The sequence below is a fragment of the Triturus cristatus genome, chromosome 12 (assembly GCF_964204655.1).
Source record: "Triturus cristatus chromosome 12, aTriCri1.1, whole genome shotgun sequence".
In the NCBI taxonomy this organism is placed as follows: domain Eukaryota; kingdom Metazoa; phylum Chordata; class Amphibia; order Caudata; family Salamandridae; genus Triturus; species Triturus cristatus.
The window spans coordinates 217,620,644-217,641,095 of record NC_140595.1 but is presented as its reverse complement, the minus strand read 5'-3'; the positions used below and the strand labels follow the sequence as shown (position 1 = coordinate 217,641,095).

Below are 20,452 nucleotides of genomic sequence, written 5' to 3'. Positions count from 1 at the left end.
TGAAAGCGTAAAATGGCTAGGGGACAAAAGGCCTACAGTGCCACTTAACTAAAAGCCTGATTCACATTTCCTGTTCCCCTTCCCCAGCAGCCCCGACAACTCCTAATGAGCTGAGGTGAGTACAAAAGAAATTTGCATATTCCCAGACATACACATGTGAACAGTCCACCTTTTTGTACCTTGAGCAGAGACTTTGAAATGTTGGCCTGTTTTGCCCACCGGCCTGGTTCTCGCCCTCTTTCTTAGAGCCTGAAAATACCTTTCAGGTCCTCACCCTCGCAATGACAGGGTCTTTGATGTGCCGCCACTTACCCTAGAGAGCTATATTGTCACTTACTCTGGTTTCTCTTCAAAACGAAAAAATCTTTCGCCTTTTACTAAAGATTTCCGTGGAGAGGAACATTTAAGAGTTTATTCAATTTTTTTAAGCCTTGCCGCAGGTGAGGCTGTTTATCATTTGTTTAAAAGAAAAGCATTAGAAGTTGGGGAATATCCAGCAATTGTCTGCTGCTTTTTTGGGGGACATGAGTTTGGTGTTTTATTCCTGAGCTCTCTGCTTGCTCATTTGCATAAACAGAGTGCAGGAGAGGTGCCTCATGGGAAAGAGCTTGTGCAGTGCATGAGATTGCTTTTCTTGACTGACTTGAAACTACACGATCGCAGGCAGTATATTTTCTTATCTCCCAAAGATCCTGCTGCCAGATCCCAGAGGTCACCCTCCTTTTTAAAGGTGGGACCAAGACTCATGCTGTGCTTTTCATAGGGCTTGCCCGTTATTTGTGCCCGTTGGAGGTGCCCTGAGAGGTCGCCAATCCTGAGTCCGCTTCCTCTCAGGTAGACTTGAAGGGGCACGTCAGACTTGTTTCACGTGTCTCCAGCCTAGACAGATATATCCTTCTATATTCAGGTTTAATGAAAGTACGTGTGAAAAAGGCACATACGGTGCATGGCTATGTGTAGAGCGTGTTGAAAGCGTAAAATGGCTAGGGGACAAAAGGCCTACAGTGCCACTTAACTAAAAGCCTGATTCACATTTCCTGTTCCCCTTCCCCAGCAGCCCCGACAACTCCTAATGAGCTGAGGTGAGTACAAAAGAAATTTGCATATTCCCAGACATACACATGTGAACAGTCCACCTTTTTGTACCTTGAGCAGAGACTTTGAAATGTTGGCCTGTTTTGCCCACCGGCCTGGTTCTCGCCCTCTTTCTTAGAGCCTGAAAATACCTTTCAGGTCCTCACCCTCGCAATGACAGGGTCTTTGATGTGCCGCCACTTACCCTAGAGAGCTATATTGTCACTTATTCTGGTTTCTCTTCAAAACGAAAAAATCTTTCGCCTTTTACTAAAGATTTCCGTGGAGAGGAACATTTAAGAGTTTATTCAATTTTTTTAAGCCTTGCCACAGGTGAGGCTGTTTATCATTTGTTTAAAAGAAAAGCATTACAAGTTGGGGAATATCCAGCAATTGTCTGCTGCTTTTTTTGGGGGACATGAGTTTGGTGTTTTATTCCTGAGCTCTCTGCTTGCTCATTTGCATAAACAGAGTGCAGGAGAGGTGCCTCATGGGAAAGAGCTTGTGCAGTGCATGAGATTGCTTTTCTTGACTGACTTGAAACTTCACGATCGCAGGCAGTATATTTTCTTATCTCCCAAAGATCCTGCTGCCAGATCCCAGAGGTCACCCTCCTTTTTAAAGGTGGGACCAAGACTCATGCTGTGCTTTTCATAGGGCTTGCCCGTTATTTGTGCCCGTTATTTGTGCCCGTTCGAGGTGCCCTGAGAGGTCGCCAATCCTGAGTCAGCTTCCTCTCAGGTAGACTTGAAGGGGCACGTCAGACTTGTTTCACGTGTCTCCAGCCTAGACAGATATATCCTTCTATATTCAGGTTTAATGAAAGTACGTGTGAAAAAGGCACATACGGTGCATGGCTATGTGTAGAGCGTGTTGAAAGCGTAAAATGGCTAGGGGACAAAAGGCCTACAGTGCCACTTAACTAAAAGCCTGATTCACATTTCCTGTTCCCCTTCCCCAGCAGCCCCGACAACTCCTAATGAGCTGAGGTGAGTACAAAAGAAATTTGCATATTCCCAGACATACACATGTGAACAGTCCACCTTTTTGTACCTTGAGCAGAGACTTTGAAATGTTGGCCTGTTTTGCCCACCGGCCTGGTTCTCGCCCTCTTTCTTAGAGCCTGAAAATACCTTTCAGGTCCTCACCCTCGCAATGACAGGGTCTTTGATGTGCCGCCACTTACCCTAGAGAGCTATATTGTCACTTACTCTGGTTTCTCTTCAAAACGAAAAAATCTTTCGCCTTTTACTAAAGATTTCCGTGGAGAGGAACATTTAAGAGTTTATTCAATTTTTTTAAGCCTTGCCACAGGTGAGGCTGTTTATCATTTGTTTAAAAGAAAAGCATTACAAGTTGGGGAATATCCAGCAATTGTCTGCTGCTTTTTTGGGGGACATGAGTTTGGTGTTTTATTCCTGAGCTCTCTGCTTGCTCATTTGCATAAACAGAGTGCAGGAGAGGTGCCTCATGGGAAAGAGCTTGTGCAGTGCATGAGATTGCTTTTCTTGACTGACTTGAAACTTCACGATCGCAGGCAGTATATTTTCTTATCTCCCAAAGATCCTGCTGCCAGATCCCAGAGGTCACCCTCCTTTTTAAAGGTGGGACCAAGACTCATGCTGTGCTTTTCATAGGGCTTGCCCGTTATTTGTGCCCGTTAGAGGTGCCCTGAGAGGTCGCCAATCCTGAGTCAGCTTCCTCTCAGGTAAACTTGAAGGGGCACGTCAGACTTGTTTCACGTGTCTCCAGCCTAGACAGATATATCCTTCTATATTCAGGTTTAATGAAAGTACGTGTGAAAAAGGCACATACGGTGCATGGCTATGTGTAGAGCGTGTTGAAAGCGTAAAATGGCTAGGGGACAAAAGGCCTACAGTGCCACTTAACTAAAAGCCTGATTCACATTTCCTGTTCCCCTTCCCCAGCAGCCCCGACAACTCCTAATGAGCTGAGGTGAGTACAAAAGAAATTTGCATATTCCCAGACATACACATGTGAACAGTCCACCTTTTTGTACCTTGAGCAGAGACTTTGAAATGTTGGCCTGTTTTGCCCACCGGCCTGGTTCTCGCCCTCTTTCTTAGAGCCTGAAAATACCTTTCAGGTCCTCACCCTCGCAATGACAGGGTCTTTGATGTGCCGCCACTTACCCTAGAGAGCTATATTGTCACTTACTCTGGTTTCTCTTCAAAACGAAAAAATCTTTCGCCTTTTACTAAAGATTTCCGTGGAGAGGAACATTTAAGAGTTTATTCAATTTTTTTAAGCCTTGCCGCAGGTGAGGCTGTTTATCATTTGTTTAAAAGAAAAGCATTAGAAGTTGGGGAATATCCAGCAATTGTCTGCTGCTTTTTTGGGGGACATGAGTTTGGTGTTTTATTCCTGAGCTCTCTGCTTGCTCATTTGCATAAACAGAGTGCAGGAGAGGTGCCTCATGGGAAAGAGCTTGTGCAGTGCATGAGATTGCTTTTCTTGACTGACTTGAAACTACACGATCGCAGGCAGTATATTTTCTTATCTCCCAAAGATCCTGCTGCCAGATCCCAGAGGTCACCCTCCTTTTTAAAGGTGGGACCAAGACTCATGCTGTGCTTTTCATAGGGCTTGCCCGTTATTTGTGCCCGTTGGAGGTGCCCTGAGAGGTCGCCAATCCTGAGTCCGCTTCCTCTCAGGTAGACTTGAAGGGGCACGTCAGACTTGTTTCACGTGTCTCCAGCCTAGACAGATATATCCTTCTATATTCAGGTTTAATGAAAGTACGTGTGAAAAAGGCACATACGGTGCATGGCTATGTGTAGAGCGTGTTGAAAGCGTAAAATGGCTAGGGGACAAAAGGCCTACAGTGCCACTTAACTAAAAGCCTGATTCACATTTCCTGTTCCCCTTCCCCAGCAGCCCCGACAACTCCTAATGAGCTGAGGTGAGTACAAAAGAAATTTGCATATTCCCAGACATACACATGTGAACAGTCCACCTTTTTGTACCTTGAGCAGAGACTTTGAAATGTTGGCCTGTTTTGCCCACCGGCCTGGTTCTCGCCCTCTTTCTTAGAGCCTGAAAATACCTTTCAGGTCCTCACCCTCGCAATGACAGGGTCTTTGATGTGCCGCCACTTACCCTAGAGAGCTATATTGTCACTTATTCTGGTTTCTCTTCAAAACGAAAAAATCTTTCGCCTTTTACTAAAGATTTCCGTGGAGAGGAACATTTAAGAGTTTATTCAATTTTTTTAAGCCTTGCCACAGGTGAGGCTGTTTATCATTTGTTTAAAAGAAAAGCATTACAAGTTGGGGAATATCCAGCAATTGTCTGCTGCTTTTTTTGGGGGACATGAGTTTGGTGTTTTATTCCTGAGCTCTCTGCTTGCTCATTTGCATAAACAGAGTGCAGGAGAGGTGCCTCATGGGAAAGAGCTTGTGCAGTGCATGAGATTGCTTTTCTTGACTGACTTGAAACTTCACGATCGCAGGCAGTATATTTTCTTATCTCCCAAAGATCCTGCTGCCAGATCCCAGAGGTCACCCTCCTTTTTAAAGGTGGGACCAAGACTCATGCTGTGCTTTTCATAGGGCTTGCCCGTTATTTGTGCCCGTTATTTGTGCCCGTTCGAGGTGCCCTGAGAGGTCGCCAATCCTGAGTCAGCTTCCTCTCAGGTAGACTTGAAGGGGCACGTCAGACTTGTTTCACGTGTCTCCAGCCTAGACAGATATATCCTTCTATATTCAGGTTTAATGAAAGTACGTGTGAAAAAGGCACATACGGTGCATGGCTATGTGTAGAGCGTGTTGAAAGCGTAAAATGGCTAGGGGACAAAAGGCCTACAGTGCCACTTAACTAAAAGCCTGATTCACATTTCCTGTTCCCCTTCCCCAGCAGCCCCGACAACTCCTAATGAGCTGAGGTGAGTACAAAAGAAATTTGCATATTCCCAGACATACACATGTGAACAGTCCACCTTTTTGTACCTTGAGCAGAGACTTTGAAATGTTGGCCTGTTTTGCCCACCGGCCTGGTTCTCGCCCTCTTTCTTAGAGCCTGAAAATACCTTTCAGGTCCTCACCCTCGCAATGACAGGGTCTTTGATGTGCCGCCACTTACCCTAGAGAGCTATATTGTCACTTACTCTGGTTTCTCTTCAAAACGAAAAAATCTTTCGCCTTTTACTAAAGATTTCCGTGGAGAGGAACATTTAAGAGTTTATTCAATTTTTTTAAGCCTTGCCACAGGTGAGGCTGTTTATCATTTGTTTAAAAGAAAAGCATTACAAGTTGGGGAATATCCAGCAATTGTCTGCTGCTTTTTTGGGGGACATGAGTTTGGTGTTTTATTCCTGAGCTCTCTGCTTGCTCATTTGCATAAACAGAGTGCAGGAGAGGTGCCTCATGGGAAAGAGCTTGTGCAGTGCATGAGATTGCTTTTCTTGACTGACTTGAAACTTCACGATCGCAGGCAGTATATTTTCTTATCTCCCAAAGATCCTGCTGCCAGATCCCAGAGGTCACCCTCCTTTTTAAAGGTGGGACCAAGACTCATGCTGTGCTTTTCATAGGGCTTGCCCGTTATTTGTGCCCGTTAGAGGTGCCCTGAGAGGTCGCCAATCCTGAGTCAGCTTCCTCTCAGGTAAACTTGAAGGGGCACGTCAGACTTGTTTCACGTGTCTCCAGCCTAGACAGATATATCCTTCTATATTCAGGTTTAATGAAAGTACGTGTGAAAAAGGCACATACGGTGCATGGCTATGTGTAGAGCGTGTTGAAAGCGTAAAATGGCTAGGGGACAAAAGGCCTACAGTGCCACTTAACTAAAAGCCTGATTCACATTTCCTGTTCCCCTTCCCCAGCAGCCCCGACAACTCCTAATGAGCTGAGGTGAGTACAAAAGAAATTTGCATATTCCCAGACATACACATGTGAACAGTCCACCTTTTTGTACCTTGAGCAGAGACTTTGAAATGTTGGCCTGTTTTGCCCACCGGCCTGGTTCTCGCCCTCTTTCTTAGAGCCTGAAAATACCTTTCAGGTCCTCACCCTCGCAATGACAGGGTCTTTGATGTGCCGCCACTTACCCTAGAGAGCTATATTGTCGCTTACTCTGGTTTCTCTTCAAAACGAAAAAATCTTTCGCCTTTTACTAAAGATTTCCGTGGAGAGGAACATTTAAGAGTTTATTCAATTTTTTTAATCCTTGCCACAGGTGAGGCTGTTTATCATTTGTTTAAAAGAAAAGCATTAGAAGTTGGGGAATATCCAGCAATTGTCTGCTGCTTGTTTGGGGGACATGAGTTTGGTGTTTTATTCCTGAGCTCTCTGCTTGCTCATTTGCATAAACAGAGTGCAGGAGAGGTGCCTCATGGGAAAGAGCTTGTGCAGTGCATGAGATTGCTTTTCTTGACTGACTTGAAACTACACGATCGCAGGCAGTATATTTTCTTATCTCCCAAAGATCCTGCTGCCAGATCCCAGAGGTCACCCTCCTTTTTAAAGGTGGGACCAAGACTCATGCTGTGCTTTTCATAGGGCTTGCCCGTTATTTGTGCCCGTTGGAGGTGCCCTGAGAGGTCGCCAATCCTGAGTCAGCTTCCTCTCAGGTAGACTTGAAGGGGCACGTCAGACTTGTTTCACGTGTCTCCAGCCTAGACAGATATATCCTTCTATATTCAGGTTTAATGAAAGTACGTGTGAAAAAGGCACATACGGTGCATGGCTATGTGTAGAGCGTGTTGAAAGCGTAAAATGGCTAGGGGACAAAAGGCCTACAGTGCCACTTAACTAAAAGCCTGATTCACATTTCCTGTTCCCCTTCCCCAGCAGCCCCGACAACTCCTAATGAGCTGAGGTGAGTACAAAAGAAATTTGCATATTCCCAGACATACACATGTGAACAGTCCACCTTTTTGTACCTTGAGCAGAGACTTTGAAATGTTGGCCTGTTTTGCCCACCGGCCTGGTTCTCGCCCTCTTTCTTAGAGCCTGAAAATACCTTTCAGGCCCTCACCCTCGCAATGACAGGGTCTTTGATGTGGCGCCACTTACCCTAGAGAGCTATATTGTCACTTACTCTGGTTTCTCTTCAAAACGAAAATATCTTTCGCCTTTTACTAAAGATTTCCGTGGAGAGGAACATTTAAGAGTTTATTCAATTTTTTTAAGCCTTGACACAGGTGAGGCTGTTTATCATTTGTTTAAAAGAAAAGCATTAGAAGTTGGGGAATATCCAGCAATTGTCTGCTGCTTTTTAGGGGGACATGAGTTTGGTGTTTTATTCCTTAGCTCTCTGCTTGCTCATTTCCATAAACAGAGTGCAGGAGAGGTGCCTCATGGGAAAGAGCTTGTGCAGTGCATGAGATTGCTTTTCTTGACTGACTTGAAACTACACGATCGCAGGCAGTATATTTTCTTATCTCCCAAAGATCCTGCTGCCAGATCCCAGAGGTCACCCTCCTTTTTAAAGGTGGGACCAAGACTCATGCTGTGCTTTTCATAGGGCTTGCCCGTTATTTGTGCCCGTTGGAGGTGCCCTGAGAGGTCGCCAATCCTGAGTCCGCTTCCTCTCAGGTAGACTTGAAGGGGCACGTCAGACTTGTTTCACGTGTCTCCAGCCTAGACAGATATATCCTTCTATATTCAGGTTTAATGAAAGTACGTGTGAAAAAGGCACATACGGTGCATGGCTATGTGTAGAGCACAGTGGTGGCTCTGAGCATATCGATTGGAGGGATGGTGTTGAAAGCGTAAAATGGCTAGGGGACAAAAGGCCTACAGTGCCACTTAACTAAAAGCCTGATTCACATTTCCTGTTCCCCTTCCCCAGCAGCCCCGACAACTCCTAATGAGCTGAGGTGAGTACAAAAGAAATTTGCATATTCCCAGACATACACATGTGAACAGTCCACCTTTTTGTACCTTGAGCAGAGACTTTGAAATGTTGGCCTGTTTTGCCGACCGGCCTGGTTCTCGCCCTCTTTCTTAGAGCCTGAAAATACCTTTCAGGTCCTCACCCTCGCAATGACAGGGTCTTTGATGTGCCGCCACTTACCCTAGAGAGCTATATTGTCACTTACTCTGGTTTCTCTTCAAAACGAAAAAATCTTTCGCCTTTTACTAAAGATTTCCGTGGAGAGGAACATTTAAGAGTTTATTCAATTTTTTTAAGCCTTGCCACAGGTGAGGCTGTTTATCATTTGTTTAAAAGAAAAGCATTAGAAGTTGGGGAATATCCAGCAATTGTCTGCTGCTTTGTTGGGGGACATGAGTTTGGTGTTTTATTCCTGAGCTCTCTGCTTGCTCATTTGCATAAACAGAGTGCAGGAGAGGTGCCTCATGGGAAAGAGCTTGTGCAGTGCATGAGATTGCTTTTCTTGACTGACTTGAAACTTCACGATCGCAGGCAGTATATTTTCTTATCTCCCAAAGATCCTGCTGCCAGATCCCAGAGGTCACCCTCCTTTTTAAAGGTGGGACCAAGACTCATGCTGTGCTTTTCATAGGGCTTGCCCGTTATTTGTGCCCGTTAGAGGTGCCCTGAGAGGTCGCCAATCCTGAGTCAGCTTCCTCTCAGGTAGACTTGAAGGGGCACGTCAGACTTGTTTCACGTGTCTCCAGCCTAGACAGATATATCCTTCTATATTCAGGTTTAATGAAAGTACGTGTGAAAAAGGCACATACGGTGCATGGCTATGTGTAGAGCGTGTTGAAAGCGTAAAATGGCTAGGGGACAAAAGGCCTACAGTGCCACTTAACTAAAAGCCTGATTCACATTTCCTGTTCCCCTTCCCCAGCAGCCCCGACAACTCCTAATGAGCTGAGGTGAGTACAAAAGAAATTTGCATATTCCCAGACATACACATGTGAACAGTCCACCTTTTTGTACCTTGAGCAGAGACTTTGAAATGTTGGCCTGTTTTGCCCACCGGCCTGGTTCTCGCCCTCTTTCTTAGAGCCTGAAAATACCTTTCAGGTCCTCACCCTCGCAATGACAGGGTCTTTGATGTGCCGCCACTTACCCTAGAGAGCTATATTGTCACTTACTCTGGTTTCTCTTCAAAACGAAAAAATCTTTCGCCTTTTACTAAAGATTTCCGTGGAGAGGAACATTTAAGAGTTTATTCAATTTTTTTAAGCCTTGCCACAGGTGAGGCTGTTTATCATTTGTTTAAAAGAAAAGCATTAGAAGTTGGGGAATATCCAGCAATTGTCTGCTGCTTTTTTGGGGGACTTGAGTTTGGTGTTTTATTCCTGAGCTCTCTGCTTGCTCATTTGCATAAACAGAGTGCAGGAGAGGTGCCTCATGGGAAAGAGCTTGTGCAGTGCATGAGATTGCTTTTCTTGACTGACTTGAAACTACACGATCGCAGGCAGTATATTTTCTTATCTCCCAAAGATCCTGCTGCCAGATCCCAGAGGTCACCCTCCTTTTTAAAGGTGGGACCAAGACTCATGCTGTGCTTTTCATAGGGCTTGCCCGTTATTTGTGCCCGTTAGAGGTGCCCTGAGAGGTCGCCAATCCTGAGTCAGCTTCCTCTCAGGTAGACTTGAAGGGGCACGTCAGACTTGTTTCACGTGTCTCCAGCCTAGACAGATATATCCTTCTATATTCAGGTTTAATGAAAGTACGTGTGAAAAAGGCACATACGGTGCATGGCTATGTGTAGAGCGTGTTGAAAGCGTAAAATGGCTAGGGGACAAAAGGCCTACAGTGCCACTTAACTAAAAGCCTGATTCACATTTCCTGTTCCCCTTCCCCAGCAGCCCCGACAACTCCTAATGAGCTGAGGTGAGTACAAAAGAAATTTGCATATTCCCAGACATACACATGTGAACAGTCCACCTTTTTGTACCTTGAGCAGAGACTTTGAAATGTTGGCCTGTTTTGCCCACCGGCCTGGTTCTCGCCCTCTTTCTTAGAGCCTGAAAATACCTTTCAGGCCCTCACCCTCGCAATGACAGGGTCTTTGATGTGGCGCCACTTACCCTAGAGAGCTATATTGTCACTTACTCTGGTTTCTCTTCAAAACGAAAATATCTTTCGCCTTTTACTAAAGATTTCCGTGGAGAGGAACATTTAAGAGTTTATTCAATTTTTTTAAGCCTTGACACAGGTGAGGCTGTTTATCATTTGTTTAAAAGAAAAGCATTAGAAGTTGGGGAATATCCAGCAATTGTCTGCTGCTTTTTAGGGGGACATGAGTTTGGTGTTTTATTCCTGAGCTCTCTGCTTGCTCATTTGCATAAACAGAGTGCAGGAGAGGTGCCTCATGGGAAAGAGCTTGTGCAGTGCATGAGATTGCTTTTCTTGACTGACTTGAAACTACACGATCGCAGGCAGTATATTTTCTTATCTCCCAAAGATCCTGCTGCCAGATCCCAGAGGTCACCCTCCTTTTTAAAGGTGGGACCAAGACTCATGCTGTGCTTTTCATAGGGCTTGCCCGTTATTTGTGCCCGTTGGAGGTGCCCTGAGAGGTCGCCAATCCTGAGTCCGCTTCCTCTCAGGTAGACTTGAAGGGGCACGTCAGACTTGTTTCACGTGTCTCCAGCCTAGACAGATATATCCTTCTATATTCAGGTTTAATGAAAGTACGTGTGAAAAAGGCACATACGGTGCATGGCTATGTGTAGAGCACAGTGGTGGCTCTGAGCATATCGATTGGAGGGATGGTGTTGAAAGCGTAAAATGGCTAGGGGACAAAAGGCCTACAGTGCCACTTAACTAAAAGCCTGATTCACATTTCCTGTTCCCCTTCCCCAGCAGCCCCGACAACTCCTAATGAGCTGAGGTGAGTACAAAAGAAATTTGCATATTCCCAGACATACACATGTGAACAGTCCACCTTTTTGTACCTTGAGCAGAGACTTTGAAATGTTGGCCTGTTTTGCCGACCGGCCTGGTTCTCGCCCTCTTTCTTAGAGCCTGAAAATACCTTTCAGGTCCTCACCCTCGCAATGACAGGGTCTTTGATGTGCCGCCACTTACCCTAGAGAGCTATATTGTCACTTACTCTGGTTTCTCTTCAAAACGAAAAAATCTTTCGCCTTTTACTAAAGATTTCCGTGGAGAGGAACATTTAAGAGTTTATTCAATTTTTTTAATCCTTGCCACAGGTGAGGCTGTTTATCATTTGTTTAAAAGAAATGCATTAGAAGTTGGGGAATATCCAGCAATTGTCTGCTGCTTTTTTGGGGGACATGAGTTTGGTGTTTTATTCCTGAGCTCTCTGCTTGCTCATTTGCATAAACAGAGTGCAGGAGAGGTGCCTCATGGGAAAGAGCTTGTGCAGTGCATGAGATTGCTTTTCTTGACTGACTTGAAACTACACGATCGCAGGCAGTATATTTTCTTATCTCCCAAAGATCCTGCTGCCAGATCCCAGAGGTCACCCTCCTTTTTAAAGGTGGGACCAAGACTCATGCTGTGCTTTTCATAGGGCTTGCCCGTTATTTGTGCCGGTTAGAGGTGCCCTGAGAGGTCGCCAATCCTGAGTCAGCTTCCTCTCAGGTAGACTTGAAGGGGCACGTCAGACTTGTTTCACGTGTCTCCAGCCTAGACAGATATATCCTTCTATATTCAGGTTTAATGAAAGTACGTGTGAAAAAGGCACATACGGTGCATGGCTATGTGTAGAGCGTGTTGAAAGCGTAAAATGGCTAGGGGACAAAAGGCCTACAGTGCCACTTAACTAAAAGCCTGATTCACATTTCCTGTTCCCCTTCCCCAGCAGCCCCGACAACTCCTAATGAGCTGAGGTGAGTACAAAAGAAATTTGCATATTCCCAGACATACACATGTGAACAGTCCACCTTTTTGTACCTTGAGCAGAGACTTTGAAATGTTGGCCTGTTTTGCCCACCGGCCTGGTTCTCGCCCTCTTTCTTAGAGCCTGAAAATACCTTTCAGGTCCTCACCCTCGCAATGACAGGGTCTTTGATGTGCCGCCACTTACCCTAGAGAGCTATATTGTCACTTACTCTGGTTTCTCTTCAAAACGAAAAAATCTTTCGCCTTTTACTAAAGATTTCCGTGGAGAGGAACATTTAAGAGTTTATTCAATTTTTTTAAGCCTTGCCACAGGTGAGGCTGTTTATCATTTGTTTAAAAGAAAAGCATTACAAGTTGGGGAATATCCAGCAATTGTCTGCTGCTTTTTTGGGGGACATGAGTTTGGTGTTTTATTCCTGAGCTCTCTGCTTGCTCATTTGCATAAACAGAGTGCAGGAGAGGTGCCTCATGGGAAAGAGCTTGTGCAGTGCATGAGATTGCTTTTCTTGACTGACTTGAAACTTCACGATCGCAGGCAGTATATTTTCTTATCTCCCAAAGATCCTGCTGCCAGATCCCAGAGGTCACCCTCCTTTTTAAAGGTGGGACCAAGACTCATGCTGTGCTTTTCATAGGGCTTGCCCGTTATTTGTGCCCGTTAGAGGTGCCCTGAGAGGTCGCCAATCCTGAGTCAGCTTCCTCTCAGGTAGACTTGAAGGGGCACGTCAGACTTGTTTCACGTGTCTCCAGCCTAGACAGATATATCCTTCTATATTCAGGTTTAATGAAAGTACGTGTGAAAAAGGCACATACGGTGCATGGCTATGTGTAGAGCGTGTTGAAAGCGTAAAATGGCTAGGGGACAAAAGGCCTACAGTGCCACTTAACTAAAAGCCTGATTCACATTTCCTGTTCCCCTTCCCCAGCAGCCCCGACAACTCCTAATGAGCTGAGGTGAGTACAAAAGAAATTTGCATATTCCCAGACATACACATGTGAACAGTCCACCTTTTTGTACCTTGAGCAGAGACTTTGAAATGTTGGCCTGTTTTGCCCACCGGCCTGGTTCTCGCCCTCTTTCTTAGAGCCTGAAAATACCTTTCAGGTCCTCACCCTCGCAATGACAGGGTCTTTGATGTGCCGCCACTTACCCTAGAGAGCTATATTGTCACTTACTCTGGTTTCTCTTCAAAACGAAAAAATCTTTCGCCTTTTACTAAAGATTTCCGTGGAGAGGAACATTTAAGAGTTTATTCAATTTTTTTAAGCCTTGCCGCAGGTGAGGCTGTTTATCATTTGTTTAAAAGAAAAGCATTAGAAGTTGGGGAATATCCAGCAATTGTCTGCTGCTTTTTTGGGGGACATGAGTTTGGTGTTTTATTCCTGAGCTCTCTGCTTGCTCATTTGCATAAACAGAGTGCAGGAGAGGTGCCTCATGGGAAAGAGCTTGTGCAGTGCATGAGATTGCTTTTCTTGACTGACTTGAAACTACACGATCGCAGGCAGTATATTTTCTTATCTCCCAAAGATCCTGCTGCCAGATCCCAGAGGTCACCCTCCTTTTTAAAGGTGGGACCAAGACTCATGCTGTGCTTTTCATAGGGCTTGCCCGTTATTTGTGCCCGTTGGAGGTGCCCTGAGAGGTCGCCAATCCTGAGTCCGCTTCCTCTCAGGTAGACTTGAAGGGGCACGTCAGACTTGTTTCACGTGTCTCCAGCCTAGACAGATATATCCTTCTATATTCAGGTTTAATGAAAGTACGTGTGAAAAAGGCACATACGGTGCATGGCTATGTGTAGAGCGTGTTGAAAGCGTAAAATGGCTAGGGGACAAAAGGCCTACAGTGCCACTTAACTAAAAGCCTGATTCACATTTCCTGTTCCCCTTCCCCAGCAGCCCCGACAACTCCTAATGAGCTGAGGTGAGTACAAAAGAAATTTGCATATTCCCAGACATACACATGTGAACAGTCCACCTTTTTGTACCTTGAGCAGAGACTTTGAAATGTTGGCCTGTTTTGCCCACCGGCCTGGTTCTCGCCCTCTTTCTTAGAGCCTGAAAATACCTTTCAGGTCCTCACCCTCGCAATGACAGGGTCTTTGATGTGCCGCCACTTACCCTAGAGAGCTATATTGTCACTTATTCTGGTTTCTCTTCAAAACGAAAAAATCTTTCGCCTTTTACTAAAGATTTCCGTGGAGAGGAACATTTAAGAGTTTATTCAATTTTTTTAAGCCTTGCCACAGGTGAGGCTGTTTATCATTTGTTTAAAAGAAAAGCATTACAAGTTGGGGAATATCCAGCAATTGTCTGCTGCTTTTTTTGGGGGACATGAGTTTGGTGTTTTATTCCTGAGCTCTCTGCTTGCTCATTTGCATAAACAGAGTGCAGGAGAGGTGCCTCATGGGAAAGAGCTTGTGCAGTGCATGAGATTGCTTTTCTTGACTGACTTGAAACTTCACGATCGCAGGCAGTATATTTTCTTATCTCCCAAAGATCCTGCTGCCAGATCCCAGAGGTCACCCTCCTTTTTAAAGGTGGGACCAAGACTCATGCTGTGCTTTTCATAGGGCTTGCCCGTTATTTGTGCCCGTTATTTGTGCCCGTTCGAGGTGCCCTGAGAGGTCGCCAATCCTGAGTCAGCTTCCTCTCAGGTAGACTTGAAGGGGCACGTCAGACTTGTTTCACGTGTCTCCAGCCTAGACAGATATATCCTTCTATATTCAGGTTTAATGAAAGTACGTGTGAAAAAGGCACATACGGTGCATGGCTATGTGTAGAGCGTGTTGAAAGCGTAAAATGGCTAGGGGACAAAAGGCCTACAGTGCCACTTAACTAAAAGCCTGATTCACATTTCCTGTTCCCCTTCCCCAGCAGCCCCGACAACTCCTAATGAGCTGAGGTGAGTACAAAAGAAATTTGCATATTCCCAGACATACACATGTGAACAGTCCACCTTTTTGTACCTTGAGCAGAGACTTTGAAATGTTGGCCTGTTTTGCCCACCGGCCTGGTTCTCGCCCTCTTTCTTAGAGCCTGAAAATACCTTTCAGGTCCTCACCCTCGCAATGACAGGGTCTTTGATGTGCCGCCACTTACCCTAGAGAGCTATATTGTCACTTACTCTGGTTTCTCTTCAAAACGAAAAAATCTTTCGCCTTTTACTAAAGATTTCCGTGGAGAGGAACATTTAAGAGTTTATTCAATTTTTTTAAGCCTTGCCACAGGTGAGGCTGTTTATCATTTGTTTAAAAGAAAAGCATTACAAGTTGGGGAATATCCAGCAATTGTCTGCTGCTTTTTTGGGGGACATGAGTTTGGTGTTTTATTCCTGAGCTCTCTGCTTGCTCATTTGCATAAACAGAGTGCAGGAGAGGTGCCTCATGGGAAAGAGCTTGTGCAGTGCATGAGATTGCTTTTCTTGACTGACTTGAAACTTCACGATCGCAGGCAGTATATTTTCTTATCTCCCAAAGATCCTGCTGCCAGATCCCAGAGGTCACCCTCCTTTTTAAAGGTGGGACCAAGACTCATGCTGTGCTTTTCATAGGGCTTGCCCGTTATTTGTGCCCGTTAGAGGTGCCCTGAGAGGTCGCCAATCCTGAGTCAGCTTCCTCTCAGGTAAACTTGAAGGGGCACGTCAGACTTGTTTCACGTGTCTCCAGCCTAGACAGATATATCCTTCTATATTCAGGTTTAATGAAAGTACGTGTGAAAAAGGCACATACGGTGCATGGCTATGTGTAGAGCGTGTTGAAAGCGTAAAATGGCTAGGGGACAAAAGGCCTACAGTGCCACTTAACTAAAAGCCTGATTCACATTTCCTGTTCCCCTTCCCCAGCAGCCCCGACAACTCCTAATGAGCTGAGGTGAGTACAAAAGAAATTTGCATATTCCCAGACATACACATGTGAACAGTCCACCTTTTTGTACCTTGAGCAGAGACTTTGAAATGTTGGCCTGTTTTGCCCACCGGCCTGGTTCTCGCCCTCTTTCTTAGAGCCTGAAAATACCTTTCAGGTCCTCACCCTCGCAATGACAGGGTCTTTGATGTGCCGCCACTTACCCTAGAGAGCTATATTGTCACTTACTCTGGTTTCTCTTCAAAACGAAAAAATCTTTCGCCTTTTACTAAAGATTTCCGTGGAGAGGAACATTTAAGAGTTTATTCAATTTTTTTAAGCCTTGCCGCAGGTGAGGCTGTTTATCATTTGTTTAAAAGAAAAGCATTAGAAGTTGGGGAATATCCAGCAATTGTCTGCTGCTTTTTTGGGGGACATGAGTTTGGTGTTTTATTCCTGAGCTCTCTGCTTGCTCATTTGCATAAACAGAGTGCAGGAGAGGTGCCTCATGGGAAAGAGCTTGTGCAGTGCATGAGATTGCTTTTCTTGACTGACTTGAAACTACACGATCGCAGGCAGTATATTTTCTTATCTCCCAAAGATCCTGCTGCCAGATCCCAGAGGTCACCCTCCTTTTTAAAGGTGGGACCAAGACTCATGCTGTGCTTTTCATAGGGCTTGCCCGTTATTTGTGCCCGTTGGAGGTGCCCTGAGAGGTCGCCAATCCTGAGTCCGCTTCCTCTCAGGTAGACTTGAAGGGGCACGTCAGACTTGTTTCACGTGTCTCCAGCCTAGACAGATATATCCTTCTATATTCAGGTTTAATGAAAGTACGTGTGAAAAAGGCACATACGGTGCATGGCTATGTGTAGAGCGTGTTGAAAGCGTAAAATGGCTAGGGGACAAAAGGCCTACAGTGCCACTTAACTAAAAGCCTGATTCACATTTCCTGTTCCCCTTCCCCAGCAGCCCCGACAACTCCTAATGAGCTGAGGTGAGTACAAAAGAAATTTGCATATTCCCAGACATACACATGTGAACAGTCCACCTTTTTGTACCTTGAGCAGAGACTTTGAAATGTTGGCCTGTTTTGCCCACCGGCCTGGTTCTCGCCCTCTTTCTTAGAGCCTGAAAATACCTTTCAGGTCCTCACCCTCGCAATGACAGGGTCTTTGATGTGCCGCCACTTACCCTAGAGAGCTATATTGTCACTTATTCTGGTTTCTCTTCAAAACGAAAAAATCTTTCGCCTTTTACTAAAGATTTCCGTGGAGAGGAACATTTAAGAGTTTATTCAATTTTTTTAAGCCTTGCCACAGGTGAGGCTGTTTATCATTTGTTTAAAAGAAAAGCATTACAAGTTGGGGAATATCCAGCAATTGTCTGCTGCTTTTTTTGGGGGACATGAGTTTGGTGTTTTATTCCTGAGCTCTCTGCTTGCTCATTTGCATAAACAGAGTGCAGGAGAGGTGCCTCATGGGAAAGAGCTTGTGCAGTGCATGAGATTGCTTTTCTTGACTGACTTGAAACTTCACGATCGCAGGCAGTATATTTTCTTATCTCCCAAAGATCCTGCTGCCAGATCCCAGAGGTCACCCTCCTTTTTAAAGGTGGGACCAAGACTCATGCTGTGCTTTTCATAGGGCTTGCCCGTTATTTGTGCCCGTTATTTGTGCCCGTTCGAGGTGCCCTGAGAGGTCGCCAATCCTGAGTCAGCTTCCTCTCAGGTAGACTTGAAGGGGCACGTCAGACTTGTTTCACGTGTCTCCAGCCTAGACAGATATATCCTTCTATATTCAGGTTTAATGAAAGTACGTGTGAAAAAGGCACATACGGTGCATGGCTATGTGTAGAGCGTGTTGAAAGCGTAAAATGGCTAGGGGACAAAAGGCCTACAGTGCCACTTAACTAAAAGCCTGATTCACATTTCCTGTTCCCCTTCCCCAGCAGCCCCGACAACTCCTAATGAGCTGAGGTGAGTACAAAAGAAATTTGCATATTCCCAGACATACACATGTGAACAGTCCACCTTTTTGTACCTTGAGCAGAGACTTTGAAATGTTGGCCTGTTTTGCCCACCGGCCTGGTTCTCGCCCTCTTTCTTAGAGCCTGAAAATACCTTTCAGGTCCTCACCCTCGCAATGACAGGGTCTTTGATGTGCCGCCACTTACCCTAGAGAGCTATATTGTCACTTACTCTGGTTTCTCTTCAAAACGAAAAAATCTTTCGCCTTTTACTAAAGATTTCCGTGGAGAGGAACATTTAAGAGTTTATTCAATTTTTTTAAGCCTTGCCACAGGTGAGGCTGTTTATCATTTGTTTAAAAGAAAAGCATTACAAGTTGGGGAATATCCAGCAATTGTCTGCTGCTTTTTTGGGGGACATGAGTTTGGTGTTTTATTCCTGAGCTCTCTGCTTGCTCATTTGCATAAACAGAGTGCAGGAGAGGTGCCTCATGGGAAAGAGCTTGTGCAGTGCATGAGATTGCTTTTCTTGACTGACTTGAAACTTCACGATCGCAGGCAGTATATTTTCTTATCTCCCAAAGATCCTGCTGCCAGATCCCAGAGGTCACCCTCCTTTTTAAAGGTGGGACCAAGACTCATGCTGTGCTTTTCATAGGGCTTGCCCGTTATTTGTGCCCGTTAGAGGTGCCCTGAGAGGTCGCCAATCCTGAGTCAGCTTCCTCTCAGGTAAACTTGAAGGGGCACGTCAGACTTGTTTCACGTGTCTCCAGCCTAGACAGATATATCCTTCTATATTCAGGTTTAATGAAAGTACGTGTGAAAAAGGCACATACGGTGCATGGCTATGTGTAGAGCGTGTTGAAAGCGTAAAATGGCTAGGGGACAAAAGGCCTACAGTGCCACTTAACTAAAAGCCTGATTCACATTTCCTGTTCCCCTTCCCCAGCAGCCCCGACAACTCCTAATGAGCTGAGGTGAGTACAAAAGAAATTTGCATATTCCCAGACATACACATGTGAACAGTCCACCTTTTTGTACCTTGAGCAGAGACTTTGAAATGTTGGCCTGTTTTGCCCACCGGCCTGGTTCTCGCCCTCTTTCTTAGAGCCTGAAAATACCTTTCAGGTCCTCACCCTCGCAATGACAGGGTCTTTGATGTGCCGCCACTTACCCTAGAGAGCTATATTGTCGCTTACTCTGGTTTCTCTTCAAAACGAAAAAATCTTTCGCCTTTTACTAAAGATTTCCGTGGAGAGGAACATTTAAGAGTTTATTCAATTTTTTTAATCCTTGCCACAGGTGAGGCTGTTTATCATTTGTTTAAAAGAAAAGCATTAGAAGTTGGGGAATATCCAGCAATTGTCTGCTGCTTGTTTGGGGGACATGAGTTTGGTGTTTTATTCCTGAGCTCTCTGCTTGCTCATTTGCATAAACAGAGTGCAGGAGAGGTGCCTCATGGGAAAGAGCTTGTGCAGTGCATGAGATTGCTTTTCTTGACTGACTTGAAACTACACGATCGCAGGCAGTATATTTTCTTATCTCCCAAAGATCCTGCTGCCAGATCCCAGAGGTCACCCTCCTTTTTAAAGGTGGGACCAAGACTCATGCTGTGCTTTTCATAGGGCTTGCCCGTTATTTGTGCCCGTTGGAGGTGCCCTGAGAGGTCGCCAATCCTGAGTCAGCTTCCTCTCAGGTAGACTTGAAGGGGCACGTCAGACTTGTTTCACGTGTCTCCAGCCTAGACAGATATATCCTTCTATATTCAGGTTTAATGAAAGTACGTGTGAAAAAGGCACATACGGTGCATGGCTATGTGTAGAGCGTGTTGAAAGCGTAAAATGGCTAGGGGACAAAAGGCCTACAGTGCCACTTAACTAAAAGCCTGATTCACATTTCCTGTTCCCCTTCCCCAGCAGCCCCGACAACTCCTAATGAGCTGAGGTGAGTACAAAAGAAATTTGCATATTCCCAGACATACACATGTGAACAGTCCACCTTTTTGTACCTTGAGCAGAGACTTTGAAATGTTGGCCTGTTTTGCCCACCGGCCTGGTTCTCGCCCTCTTTCTTAGAGCCTGAAAATACCTTTCAGGCCCTCACCCTCGCAATGACAGGGTCTTTGATGTGGCGCCACTTACCCTAGAGAGCTATATTGTCACTTACTCTGGTTTCTCTTCAAAACGAAAATATCTTTCGCCTTTTACTAAAGATTTCCGTGGAGAGGAACATTTAAGAGTTTATTCAATTTTTTTAAGCCTTGACACAGGTGAGGCTGTTTATCATTTGTTTAAAAGAAAAGCATTAGAAGTTGGGGAATATCCAGCAATTGTCTGCTGCTTTTTAGGGGGACATGAGTTTGGTGTTTTATTCCTGAGCTCTCTGCTTGCTCATTTGCATAAACAGAGTGCAGGAGAGGTGCCTCATGGGAAAGAGCTTGTGCAGTGCATGAGATTGCTTTTCTTGACTGACTTGAAACTACACGATCGCAGGCAGTATATTTTCTTATCTCCCAAAGATCCTGCTGCCAGATCCCAGAGGTCACCCTCCTTTTTAAAGGTGGGACCAAGACTCATGCTGTGCTTTTCATAGGGCTTGCCCGTTATTTGTGCCCGTTGGAGGTGCCCTGAGAGGTCGCCAATCCTGAGTCCGCTTCCTCTCAGGTAGACTTGAAGGGGCACGTCAGACTTGTTTCACGTGTCTCCAGCCTAGACAGATATATCCTTCTATATTCAGGTTTAATGAAAGTACGTGTGAAAAAGGCACATACGGTGCATGGCTATGTGTAGAGCACAGTGGTGGCTCTGAGCATA

The 20,452-nt window shown here is 45.3% G+C and overlaps 21 non-coding genes across 21 annotated transcripts; all 21 read left to right on the top strand.

Annotated features, from left to right (window-relative positions):
- Positions 1–333: 333 nt before the first annotated feature.
- On the top strand, positions 334–448 carry LOC146774163 (U5 spliceosomal RNA). The gene has a single exon (XR_014973731.1). It is a non-coding gene; the product is annotated as a U5 spliceosomal RNA (small nuclear RNA).
- Positions 449–1,300: 852 nt separating this feature from the next.
- Positions 1,301–1,415, top strand: LOC146774162 (U5 spliceosomal RNA). The gene has a single exon (XR_014973832.1). It is a non-coding gene; the product is annotated as a U5 spliceosomal RNA (small nuclear RNA).
- Positions 1,416–2,281: 866 nt separating this feature from the next.
- Positions 2,282–2,396, top strand: LOC146774161 (U5 spliceosomal RNA). The gene has a single exon (XR_014972663.1). It is a non-coding gene; the product is annotated as a U5 spliceosomal RNA (small nuclear RNA).
- Positions 2,397–3,248: 852 nt separating this feature from the next.
- LOC146774160 (U5 spliceosomal RNA) lies at positions 3,249–3,363 on the top strand. The gene has a single exon (XR_014973730.1). It is a non-coding gene; the product is annotated as a U5 spliceosomal RNA (small nuclear RNA).
- Positions 3,364–4,215: 852 nt separating this feature from the next.
- LOC146774159 (U5 spliceosomal RNA) lies at positions 4,216–4,330 on the top strand. Its single transcript, XR_014973831.1, has one exon. It is a non-coding gene; the product is annotated as a U5 spliceosomal RNA (small nuclear RNA).
- Positions 4,331–5,196: 866 nt separating this feature from the next.
- LOC146774158 (U5 spliceosomal RNA) lies at positions 5,197–5,311 on the top strand. The gene has a single exon (XR_014972662.1). It is a non-coding gene; the product is annotated as a U5 spliceosomal RNA (small nuclear RNA).
- Positions 5,312–6,163: 852 nt separating this feature from the next.
- LOC146774157 (U5 spliceosomal RNA) lies at positions 6,164–6,278 on the top strand. Its single transcript, XR_014974024.1, has one exon. It is a non-coding gene; the product is annotated as a U5 spliceosomal RNA (small nuclear RNA).
- An 852-nt stretch (positions 6,279–7,130) lies between these two features.
- LOC146774156 (U5 spliceosomal RNA) lies at positions 7,131–7,245 on the top strand. Its single transcript, XR_014974307.1, has one exon. It is a non-coding gene; the product is annotated as a U5 spliceosomal RNA (small nuclear RNA).
- An 888-nt stretch (positions 7,246–8,133) lies between these two features.
- LOC146774155 (U5 spliceosomal RNA) lies at positions 8,134–8,248 on the top strand. The gene has a single exon (XR_014972661.1). It is a non-coding gene; the product is annotated as a U5 spliceosomal RNA (small nuclear RNA).
- Positions 8,249–9,100: 852 nt separating this feature from the next.
- LOC146774154 (U5 spliceosomal RNA) lies at positions 9,101–9,215 on the top strand. The gene has a single exon (XR_014972660.1). It is a non-coding gene; the product is annotated as a U5 spliceosomal RNA (small nuclear RNA).
- Positions 9,216–10,067: 852 nt separating this feature from the next.
- LOC146774153 (U5 spliceosomal RNA) lies at positions 10,068–10,182 on the top strand. Its single transcript, XR_014974306.1, has one exon. It is a non-coding gene; the product is annotated as a U5 spliceosomal RNA (small nuclear RNA).
- Positions 10,183–11,070: 888 nt separating this feature from the next.
- LOC146774152 (U5 spliceosomal RNA) lies at positions 11,071–11,185 on the top strand. Its single transcript, XR_014974023.1, has one exon. It is a non-coding gene; the product is annotated as a U5 spliceosomal RNA (small nuclear RNA).
- An 852-nt stretch (positions 11,186–12,037) lies between these two features.
- LOC146774151 (U5 spliceosomal RNA) lies at positions 12,038–12,152 on the top strand. Its single transcript, XR_014972658.1, has one exon. It is a non-coding gene; the product is annotated as a U5 spliceosomal RNA (small nuclear RNA).
- Positions 12,153–13,004: 852 nt separating this feature from the next.
- On the top strand, positions 13,005–13,119 carry LOC146774150 (U5 spliceosomal RNA). The gene has a single exon (XR_014973729.1). It is a non-coding gene; the product is annotated as a U5 spliceosomal RNA (small nuclear RNA).
- An 852-nt stretch (positions 13,120–13,971) lies between these two features.
- LOC146774149 (U5 spliceosomal RNA) lies at positions 13,972–14,086 on the top strand. The gene has a single exon (XR_014973830.1). It is a non-coding gene; the product is annotated as a U5 spliceosomal RNA (small nuclear RNA).
- An 866-nt stretch (positions 14,087–14,952) lies between these two features.
- LOC146774148 (U5 spliceosomal RNA) lies at positions 14,953–15,067 on the top strand. Its single transcript, XR_014972657.1, has one exon. It is a non-coding gene; the product is annotated as a U5 spliceosomal RNA (small nuclear RNA).
- An 852-nt stretch (positions 15,068–15,919) lies between these two features.
- On the top strand, positions 15,920–16,034 carry LOC146774147 (U5 spliceosomal RNA). The gene has a single exon (XR_014973728.1). It is a non-coding gene; the product is annotated as a U5 spliceosomal RNA (small nuclear RNA).
- Positions 16,035–16,886: 852 nt separating this feature from the next.
- On the top strand, positions 16,887–17,001 carry LOC146774146 (U5 spliceosomal RNA). Its single transcript, XR_014973829.1, has one exon. It is a non-coding gene; the product is annotated as a U5 spliceosomal RNA (small nuclear RNA).
- An 866-nt stretch (positions 17,002–17,867) lies between these two features.
- Positions 17,868–17,982, top strand: LOC146774145 (U5 spliceosomal RNA). Its single transcript, XR_014972656.1, has one exon. It is a non-coding gene; the product is annotated as a U5 spliceosomal RNA (small nuclear RNA).
- Positions 17,983–18,834: 852 nt separating this feature from the next.
- LOC146774144 (U5 spliceosomal RNA) lies at positions 18,835–18,949 on the top strand. Its single transcript, XR_014974022.1, has one exon. It is a non-coding gene; the product is annotated as a U5 spliceosomal RNA (small nuclear RNA).
- An 852-nt stretch (positions 18,950–19,801) lies between these two features.
- Positions 19,802–19,916, top strand: LOC146774143 (U5 spliceosomal RNA). Its single transcript, XR_014974305.1, has one exon. It is a non-coding gene; the product is annotated as a U5 spliceosomal RNA (small nuclear RNA).
- Positions 19,917–20,452: the final 536 nt, after the last annotated feature.